Raw genomic sequence first — 10,977 nt, 5'->3', positions numbered from 1 at the left:
ACTGTAAACATGATAAATTTCAAAGCCGCAAAGCAAGTGATGTTAGTTTTAAGTCGACTTTTATTGGTTTGTTGCTCAACGCCAACGATAATCTTCTCTATATCAAAATAATTTACCGTCATTGTAGGGGACCGTTCTTATGGCACGCCACAGCCTGCTTATTGCATCCAGTTCTAAAAAAAACATCGAGTTTTAAAAAAACGCGTCGAGTTTAAAAAACCGCATCGAGTTTAAAAAGCACACATCGAGTTTAAAAAACACACATCGAGTTTAAAAAACGCACGTCGAGTTTTAAAAATACATGTCGAGTTTAAAAACACATGTCGAGTTTAAAATGACTTCGAGTTTAAAAAACACAAAAAAACAACACGTCGAGTTAAAAAAAACACGTCGAGAAGCGCCACCTAGAGTTTCTGTTAGACCATTATATATCTTGGGGTATATGGGGCTTCTTCTACAAGCAAAATCAGACAATAACATGAGACTTTCATTATCAATAACTGAGACTACCGGGGATAGGCCGGGGTCTTTCTAACATACTGTGATATATATTTGTATACCCAGCAAACACAAAACGTTTTCGACATCATTCGTAAAAGGTTATAAAAGGTTGTCACGTTTAAATGTTGGGTTATATAAAGGGTACATTAATGGTATAAAACGTTTTCATAACATTAAATAACATTTGTTGGTAATTTACTGCCTATGGCAGCTAAGATATTGTCTTTTGCTACAAACGACATGAGACTACCGGAGACTCAGAGTTCTCATTATCATGAGACTACCTGGGGGTACATGGGTAGGGGGCTTTTCTATCAAACACATCTTTGATATAGGGTGTTGCTTATGCAAACGACATGAGACTGCCAGAGTTTGATAGTTCTCTTCATCATTAACATGAGATTACCGGGGGGATAGGGGCCTTTCTAACATCAAAGACCATTACATACAGTCTTTCGGTATATAGGGCTACAACCGACATGAGATTACCGCGATACCGGGGCGTTTTGGAACTTTTATTTTTATTAACACGATACTACCAGGCGGGGTTCTTTCTATCATATCCGAGATATATCTTAGTATATAGGAGGCTTCTTTTTCTACTTCGCAACGCCGGTATATCACTTCTAAAGTTGAGTGCCCCCAGGTGACACTACCGATGGGATTTTAGGGGTCTTTCTTAAATGTTTAGCATAGGCCTGTGGCCTAATCTTGTATCCCGGTGGTATACTGAAGAAATGCACTATTTCATGCACTATTTATATTATCATCCATTTGTGGAAATACTACCGGAAATACTATTAAAAGAGGAATACATGTACTAGATCATACTTCAACATTCAATGTGGCCACAACACCCACCTACTGACACGACTACGGCCTTGACCGTAATAATACACCAATATACAAGTGACCATATCCCTGCATAGATTCTGTGTTCAAAGCATCTATGTGTTGAGTCTATGATCCCTGTAAACCATCATATCGCATCGTTGCGATATTAAAACGTACACATGTTGACTGAGCCACTGACTGTTGCAATTTTAATGTTTCCCCGAATTCCGAAATGTCACTACAGCCCGAATAACACCAAACATGTCAGTTGACCATTATTGAACAATGTCAAGAATATTTCCCCTATGATCCCCTCTTAGCCCGTAGTCTAGGAGAAACTCTAGGTGGCGCTTCTCGATGCGATTTCTTTTTCCTCAAAACTCGACGTGTTTTGTTTTTTTTTTTTTTTTTAAATTTTTTTAAACTGGACGTGTTTTTTAAACTCGACATGTGTTTTTAAAACTCGATGTACGTTGTTTAAACTCGATGTACGTTTTTTAAACTCGATGTGTGTTTTTTAAACTCGATGCGTTTTTTTAAAACTCGATGCGTTTTGTTTAAACTCGATGCGTTTTGTTTAAACTCGATGTGTTCTTTGCGACTCAATGCAATATGCAGCCTGTGGCGTGCCATAAGTTCTTACTTCTGGTATGTGGCCCTTGCAACGTACTGTCTGTTTACATAGATTCATTTTATACACTGTAGTATATCAACTTATACAAATATATACATATCTGATTCCAAATCATTTTGACAAACTGTTTTGATGATAAAATGAAAGATGAAATAAAAAAGAAAGCGATATAAATGCCTGGTCATGACCTGTTGATTTTATTAGTTTGAATGGGTTACATCGGTATAAATTATGATGTTATATGTAATCGTTCTTAGCCTAGTGTAAATAATGTCGCGTGAAGTGATGAAAGAGTATCTCACAAAATTCTTTGATCTTTGTGGGAGGTTTTGTTAAACGCTTACTCTAAAAAACAAATCGTATTTTATCTTTCTTCAAATATGTTAAAAGGATATTTTTCAATACATATTACTAATACTGAATGTCCCACACGGAGTTTTGATATTCTACATGTACATCATGGGAAATAAAAATGAATGCTTGACACCCTTTGTAAAGGACATAGGACACAGTTGCGCATCTTGACTGGTATTGCTTTACAAAATCTTCATCATATAGAAAATATGCACGAATATTGCATTATTATTCACAATCGTAAATCACTTTTAAACGCTTAAAAAATGCCTTTCACGGTGACCCAAACTAAGACCTCTTCTAGATTGAGGCTGGCTTTCCCTTTTAAAGGGAATTTTTATAAACGCATTATCTTAAGAAACCATTTTCAAAATGCCACCATCTCCCACCAATCATACCACCCTTACAAATCGGTAAAAACACATAAAGAAGACTTATTACATGCTACTGAGTAACACAAGTAACTTAAAGTCACTTAAGTTTGATTAATAAGCCAATAATAGTAAATGAAGTTATCAATGTCCAATAATAACTTCATTCATAAGTGTTTATTAACCATATTTAATTAAATGTAAGATTATACTTTTGATAGCCTATCATTGAAAACTTCTTGTTTAAATAGGTGACGAATTGGAATCGCGCTAATCGTGCTAATAGCCTGTTCTTTTCAGCACTGTTTTCAATGGGTTCGCGACTCCCCTTAAGGGCATTTTGACCACTCCAAAACGTATCACTGAACTCCTCAACTATAAGGCTATTTACTAAACTTCAAAGAGGGGTATCAATTTCTTATTGTGTAAATAATTAGGATGCATACAGATATGGTCCAAAAGTTAATTTTTCGAATAAATGATAAAAAGTGCAGTTGATATTGACATACACATAATGACTAAAAGGGTTGGCTTTTGATCTTGTGTTGTTTTTACTAAGCTTTGTTTCGAGCTTGATTGCGATTTTGTGGAGTGATACAGGGGTTATGACCAACCTGATCAATGCCCATGACGAACAGTTCGCGGTTGTACAGTTTTGTATGTTTGTGGGTATCATTGTATACCTAGATTACTTTTCCCAATTATTATATACACTTGTACAAACGCGGCTTAAGCATATACTTGACAACTTAGTAATTGCGTTTTTCAATACTTTCTTTTAAATTTGAAATTAGATAGAAACGAAAATGGGAAGTCTGTGGTTTCTATAAAAGAAATTGACAAATAACAGAATAAATGCTCTATGGCTAACGGGTGCTGATGCCTTAAAGGTGTAGGAAACAAAGATGGGGAACGGCTTCCTTGTCCATGGTGTCACGCTATTACCCAAAGACCCATTACCACACATTTATGATTTTCAATTTATGAAATTATTAATTTGTTTATTACTTTTAGAACCTTTAAAACATCATGCGTACCCAAAGACCCAATCGTACATCTATTACCACACATGTATGATTTTCAATTTATGAAATTATTCAAAAATAATTTGGTTATTACTTTTAGAACATGCGCAACATCATGCGTACCCAAAAGATCCAATTATAACACACATACAGGGTGAGTCAAAAAAAGTGCAATAGAGAAAAGAATCCATTTTTATTTAAGAACCGAGTTGAACCTTTTAGGTTTTAAAACATTTTATACATAACATATTCATTAGAGATCATGTGTGAAAAAATCAAGGAATTAGCATTTACCGTTTTGTTTTTATGACACATTTTATAGCGATACCCAATTTTAATGTTTGTCCAAGAGACATCTAAAATTTGAATGTCAGCCCACGCTGTGTAAGGTAGATTTGGAACAACTGCCATTTTCTTAACCTCATTAGCATTGAAATAAAATGGAGCACCCAAAGTGTAATTGTCCTTGGTCTTGTTTAAGGAGAAGAAACATTATTTGTTGTTATTTTCATTTTCCCTTTACTTTAAAGATGTTTATTCTCTATCAACAAAATATAAATTTGTAGGCGGGTTTTTCAAATGTCGAAATGAAATGCGCGCAAATTGAAGTGGAGTGAAATACAAAATATCCAGTAGGTTGGACATATTGGGGTTAAAAAACTGGAGTTGGAGTCGAGTGAAGGACTTAAAGTCATGTTAGAAAGTTTGTTTGAACAGAAAAAAATTAAAGTATCGCAAACATCAACCTTATTTAAGTTAAAGTCAGTTCCAGAGCTGGTGCTTTTATCGTGCATTGTGTGCTCTCATTCAAAACACATGGTACCTCGTGGACAAATAATGAAATTGGGTATCGCAGCAAAAGGACTCATAAAAATTAAACGGTAATAGCGAGTCACCTCATTTTTTCACAGAATGTGACTATTGAGTGTGGTATTTATAAAAACTTTCAATAATGGGAAGATTCAACTTGGTTCTTACATAAATATCGATTCTTTGCTCTATTGCACTTTTTTTTGACTCACCCTGTATAGGCTATATCATTTTCAATTTATGAAATTATTCAAAAATAATTTGCTTATGACTTTTAGAACCAGTGTGCAACATCATGCGTTGAATTTGCCATGTTCACTGTAAATCGAATGTGTTTAGGTTCTAAATGTTCAGCTGCACACTTTATTATTATAATAACGGAAAATATTGTTTTCCATATTTTCACGAAACGATCCAAAATACATGTAAAACCAACACCGTCCCTTAACAAGTTATCGCACTTTTGAATTTGTATCTAAACACATCCTAAACACTATCACTTGGGTAGACGTATACACACAGGGGGTCCTAAACACCATGTTTAGCTTGTGTTTATGTGTTTATATACACTTATCAACCAAAGTATATCAACCATCAACCTGTATAAGCTAAACCCAAGCTAAACAGCAGTGCTAGCTTGTGTTTAGATTATATACAGATTGATGTTTAATATCTAAACATGTCGATTAGCTAAACGGTAGAGCTGTAACACTATTTAAACACGTTATGCGTCTAGGATGCTTTTAGATACAAATTGAAAGTGTGATAACTTGTAAACTAGAAGGACGGTGTTGATTTTATTTTGGAATTGTGATGTGTAAGAAAATATGCTTCAAAATATGAAACTTGTTTCTGATGTAGATAATAATAACAATTCAGCTAAACGCCTTACGTATTTAAAAAAAGTGTTACAGCTAGGGATTTGTATCGACTATAAAATACAAATACAACCCATTTGAAAACAAAATTTGATATAGTAATATCATTCGCCCTATGTATTCAGACTTCTTTGTGTAAACGCATACACACAGGGGTTTGATATTTTTGCTTGGATATAAAGTGACTTGCAGTGTTCACCTACTGTTAGTGACGGGCCAAGCAAATTGGCAAATTAACCTACTATCAACCTGGTTTGCTCTTGACAAATCACACTTGCAGAATAATAAGTTAGCTCATTGAAATCAGATCGGAGGCATAATATGCACTGGGTTGGTATTATTGACCTTATTGCAAACTTTACAGAGTTACAATATGGCAGCGCGCGTGGAAACATGACAAATATGGCAGACCAACATAAAATGTAATGTGTATTCAATTTGTGGTAATTCTTTTAAATAATGTCACTTACGTTGCATAATAGTGTTGGGCTTCATAAAAATTGAAATCCGATGACACAACACAGATAAATATTTGCAAGGGAAAATGCGCTTTCGATAAAATCAGCACAGTACAAAATAACAAAAAACAAAACAAAAAACAAACAACAACAAAAAACCAACAACAACGAAACCAACAACAACAAACAAACAAAAAACAAAACAAAAACAAAACATAAAAAACAAAACACACATCCCACACACACCCCATCCCCCTTATAATGGTTAATAAATTGGAACAATTCTTTTCATTTCTGAAATATCGACAAAATACATGTATGAAGAAAACGGACGGGGTTCGCCGTCACAAATAATAAAGAAAGCAAGCAGATAAAGTGAACCCGACTGGAAATCGAACCCAGGACCTCAGATTTACGAGACCTGTGCCTTAACCACTCGGCTACGGAAGCTTCATGATTAGGCTGGTTTTTCTGCTTGTCTTCTTTATTATTTGCGACGGTGAACCTGGTAAAAAAATAATGTTTATCAGTCTCTCTTTACATTAAAATGTATAGTGTCTATCTTATTGATTGTATAGGGGTTATTTACAGATAAATTAAGCAAATGATAGTCAACAATTAATTGTAGTTGGTTATGAAATTATGTTGTCCATTTTTAGGACGCTTAAAGTTTGCCACTAGTTCTTACATCTTTTCGCGTTCCCCCCTCGCGTCCGCTCAAAATTTTCGCGTTCCCCTTGTTTTCCCAATTTTCTCCATTTAAAATTTAACAATCCCCCTCCTGGTTCAACTAAAATTTCAGGTTCCCCCCTCAAGACCACAAAAAAATTTCGTGTTCCCCCCTAAATTTACCCATCCCCCCCTGCCATAAATAACGATCGCTCCCTAAGCGTGATCCTAAAAAATGCCTTTCACGGTGACCCAAACTATTTACAAGACCTCTTCTGCATTGAGGCTGGCCTTCCCTTTTAAAGGGAATTTTTATTAAGTCATACTCCATACCGATTTGCAGATTTTTAACTATCCTAACTGTTCCCCTTCTGAAAGAAAGTATTTTAGAATTACCAGGCAAATTATCAATGCAGCTTAGCCGATGAAGCGACGATGATAGTTAATGCTAAAGCTGAATATTCGAAAGCTTATCCTTTCAAATAAATTCGATTTAACTTCTCTAATTAAATCACAAATCCCTAAAGTATTTTAAATAAATTCATTATTTTAATTGACACAGCTCGGCAAATGCCAGATCGACACCACATTATCGATACACAACTAGAAAATGTTTTCACAATTGTCAGAATTGGACAAAATGCTACAACATCGACATTGTATGTTGTCCAAATGTAGCCTGCTGCACAAGCAACTCGGCAATTGTTTTTCTAAGGTTCGATATGACATGAAGTTTAATTTCTATAACCTTATCCAACATGCCACACTGGAACTGCAAACATTTCTTCATTTCGATTTTTGTAGACATCTGAAAGATCGACGGGGCGTAAGCAAAACCGAATGAACTTTTGTGAAACGTAGGAGTCACAAAGCCCTAATCGTAAGTGTCTAGAGACCAAGTTTAATTTGTAGTTTTCTACGTTTGCTTTTCTTTTCTTTTTATATAAGTAATAAGTACATACATTTGAAATAATAGAAACGGAAATGAACTTAAATTCTATTCAAACACACAAAAAGCAAGTTATTACAGAATAATCGAAATTAATCATCATAGACAGATGAAAGGTAGCCCTCATGAGAATAATATTTGACAAAACCTCCACTGCAGGTGGCAAGAGCTTACAATGACAATACAAGAAAGGAAGAAACGCTGATATCTTCTTATTAAAAGTAAACACCGATAGTTCCTATTATTATTTTATTTATATTTCTGTAAGTTCAATTTTACATACTTCACTTGTTTGAAAGTTATTTTGTTCACTTTGCTTTCTTAACTTAAGAACCATTATACTAACTTGGTTACGTGTAAGTGTGTTTGGATTCAATTAGTCACATTTCCCAAGCCAATAATTTCGAAAATGATTTGAATAAACTTTCGCATAAAGTAGCCCTGTTTTTATATTTTCAGTATGTTTATGAATGTACTCGTTTTTATTCAACTTACCACATAAACTTGCGATTTAACCCTGGTATATTGGCCTATTTTTTGGTTACACGCGCGTAGGTACCACCATCTAGTAAAGGGTGATTTGTACTTACATGCTCCACATTGTGATTGTAGTGCTGTGATGTATCTAATGTGAGTAGTACTGAGTACACCATAGCACCTTCAAAAGGATATTCTGGCTATGAACAAAACATAGGCCAGAAATGTTGGCTAAAACCATGAAAACGTCGTACAAACATGTTTTCCAATCACAAATGGCTGGGCATCAACACCCCCACTTTCCCTCGAAAGTTTGACCGACCACCCTAACCCTATGTGTAAGTCAAAAGAAGTTCGCTCAAATGAGCACAAACGATGGACTTCATATTGGCCTAAGCCATTTGGCACTTGAGCGTTTTAGATGTTTAGTACAGTATGAACAAATTAAATCTGGGTTACGAACCACTAGGAAATGAAAACGCCTGTATTCCTGCACAAGTTGTCCATTCCTGTGCTTACAAGCAAAAACCTTTCCAACCAAAAATGGCTGGGCATCAACACCCCCACTTTCCCTCGAAAGTTTGACTGACCACCCTAACCCCATGTGTATATCAAAAGAAGTTCGCTAAAATGAGCGCAAACGATGGACTTCAGATTACCCTAAGCCATTTGGCACTTGAGCGTTTTAGATGTTTAGTACTGTATGAACAAATGTGGGTTAAGAACCACTAGGAAATGAAAACGTCTGTATTTGGTTTATTTCCTGCACAAGTTGCCCAGTGCTAAGAAGGAAAAAAAACCAAAAATGGCTGGACATCAACACCCCCACTTTCCCTAGAAAGTTTCACCGACCACCCTAACCCATGTCAAAAGAAGTTCACTAAAATGAGCGCAAACGATGGACTTAAGATTACCCTAAGCCATTTGGCACTTGAGCGTTTTAGATGTTTAGTATTGTATGAACAAATCTGGGTTAAGAACCACTAGGAAATGAAAACGTCTGTATTTGGTTTATGTTCCTGCACAAGTTGCCCATTCCAGTGTTTACAAGCAAAAACCTTTTCAAGCAAAAATGGCTGGGCATCAACACCCCCACTTTCCCTCGAAAGGTTGATCGACCACCCTAACCCATGTCAAAAGAAGTTCGCTCAAATTAGCGCAAACGATGGACTTCAGATTACCAGTGATTACCCTAAGCCATTTGGCGCTTGAGCGTTTTAGATGTTTAGTATTGTATGAACAAATCTGGGTTAAGAACCACTAGGAAATGAAAACGTCTGTATTTGGTTTATTTTCCTGCACAAGTTGTTCATTCCAGTGCTTACAAGCAAAAACCTTCCCAACCATAAATGGCTGGACATCAACACCCCCACTTTCCCTCGAAAGTTTGACTGACCACCCTAACCCCATGTGTATATCAAAAGAAGTTCGCTAAAATGAGCGCAAACGATGGACTTCAGATTACCCTAAGCCATTTGGCACTTGAGCGTTTTAGATGTTTAGAACTGTATGAACTAATCTGGGTTAAGAACCACTAGGAAATGAAAACGTCTGTATTTGGTTTATTTTCCTGCACAAGTTGCCCAGTGCTAAGAAGGAAAAAAAACCCAAAAATGGCTGGACATCAACACCCCCACTTTCCCTAGAAAGTTTGACCGACCACCCTAACCCCATGTGTATGTCAAAAGAAGTTCACTAAAATGAGCGCAAACGATGGACTTCAGATTATCCTAAGCCATTTGGCACTTGAGCGTTTTAGATGTTTAGAACTGTATGAACTAATCTGGGTTAAGAACCACTAGGAAATTAAAACGTCTTCATCATGTTCATGTAGTATTTGGTTTATTGTCCTGCAATACATCCCGGTGCTTTACAAGTAAAAACCTTTCCAGCCGTTTAACCTTATAATAAGGTAAATATTGTAATATGGCTCTTACTTAAACCCTGCCTATGAGTCTTTTAGATACTTTTCATGAAATTTATTTGTGGTGAGAGTGAAATTGATATGAAAAATTGTTCTGTTCTGAGAGTTTAAATTGACAGGGGCGTACGGCAGCAGAAAGTGGAAATGTGAGCTTGATCATATTGGGTATTACAAATGCAAATAATCACTCTGCTATTATGCCGCTGTATGCATGTCAATTTGAAATGTTGTAAATAAATCTATGAAATAATCTAGATTTCTTTGACTCAATTTTTTTCTTATTTCTTTTCATTGTCATGATTGTAGTCGTTTGTGTGATATTGCACCTGCCCATACCATCAGTCTGTGCTGATGTTAACAGCTTCATCTAGCCGGTAACTCATGCATTGCTGCTTGCTTACTTGCCCGCCTTGCCGAGTTGTTAACATGTCACGGAACCTATTCGCATATAAAGTATAGGCTACGCCTCGTTTACTACATTATTGCATTAAACTTCACAATAATGGTGATTTTGACCTAAACACAGATGTCAACGTTCAAAATATTTTACATCTACATCTTTTTCCTACAGGTCACGGGTACTTCTGTTATAGTACTGCTAATACTAGTTTCACGGAAACAACAACAAACAACGCAACAATAACAACAGTATAGAAACAACAAACAATTTTTACTAAATGTTGGTGGTAGTTTTAGTGGTTGTGGCAGACGTATCTTTCATTATGTGTTATTTATATCCCGGGGGGGGGCACATCAAAAAATTTTGGTGGGTATGCTCCCCCGGAATTTTGAGGTGGTGGGTCTTTGGGAGCTGATGGCGTACCGGTAAAAGGGGTCTTTCGGAGCTGCGAACCGGGCTGCGAACAAGTAAAATGGAGTCTTTTGGAGCTGCGAAAAGTCAAAATCAAGGGTCTTTCTTGGCTTTTTGGTTGAAAATCGCCTGAAAAACAAGAAATATGAGGAATGAGCAATTTTTGGGTCTTTTAGAGCTGAAATTATCAAAATCAAGGGTCTTTTGGAGCTGTATTTTGGTCAAATGTAGGGGGTCTTTCGGAGCTGCGAAACCCAAAAAGGGGGGTCTTTCCGGGGGAGC

The sequence above is a fragment of the Amphiura filiformis genome, chromosome 8 (genome assembly GCF_039555335.1).
Source record: "Amphiura filiformis chromosome 8, Afil_fr2py, whole genome shotgun sequence".
Classification (NCBI taxonomy): Eukaryota; Metazoa; Echinodermata; class Ophiuroidea; order Amphilepidida; family Amphiuridae; genus Amphiura; species Amphiura filiformis.
This window is presented reverse-complemented; position numbering follows the sequence as displayed.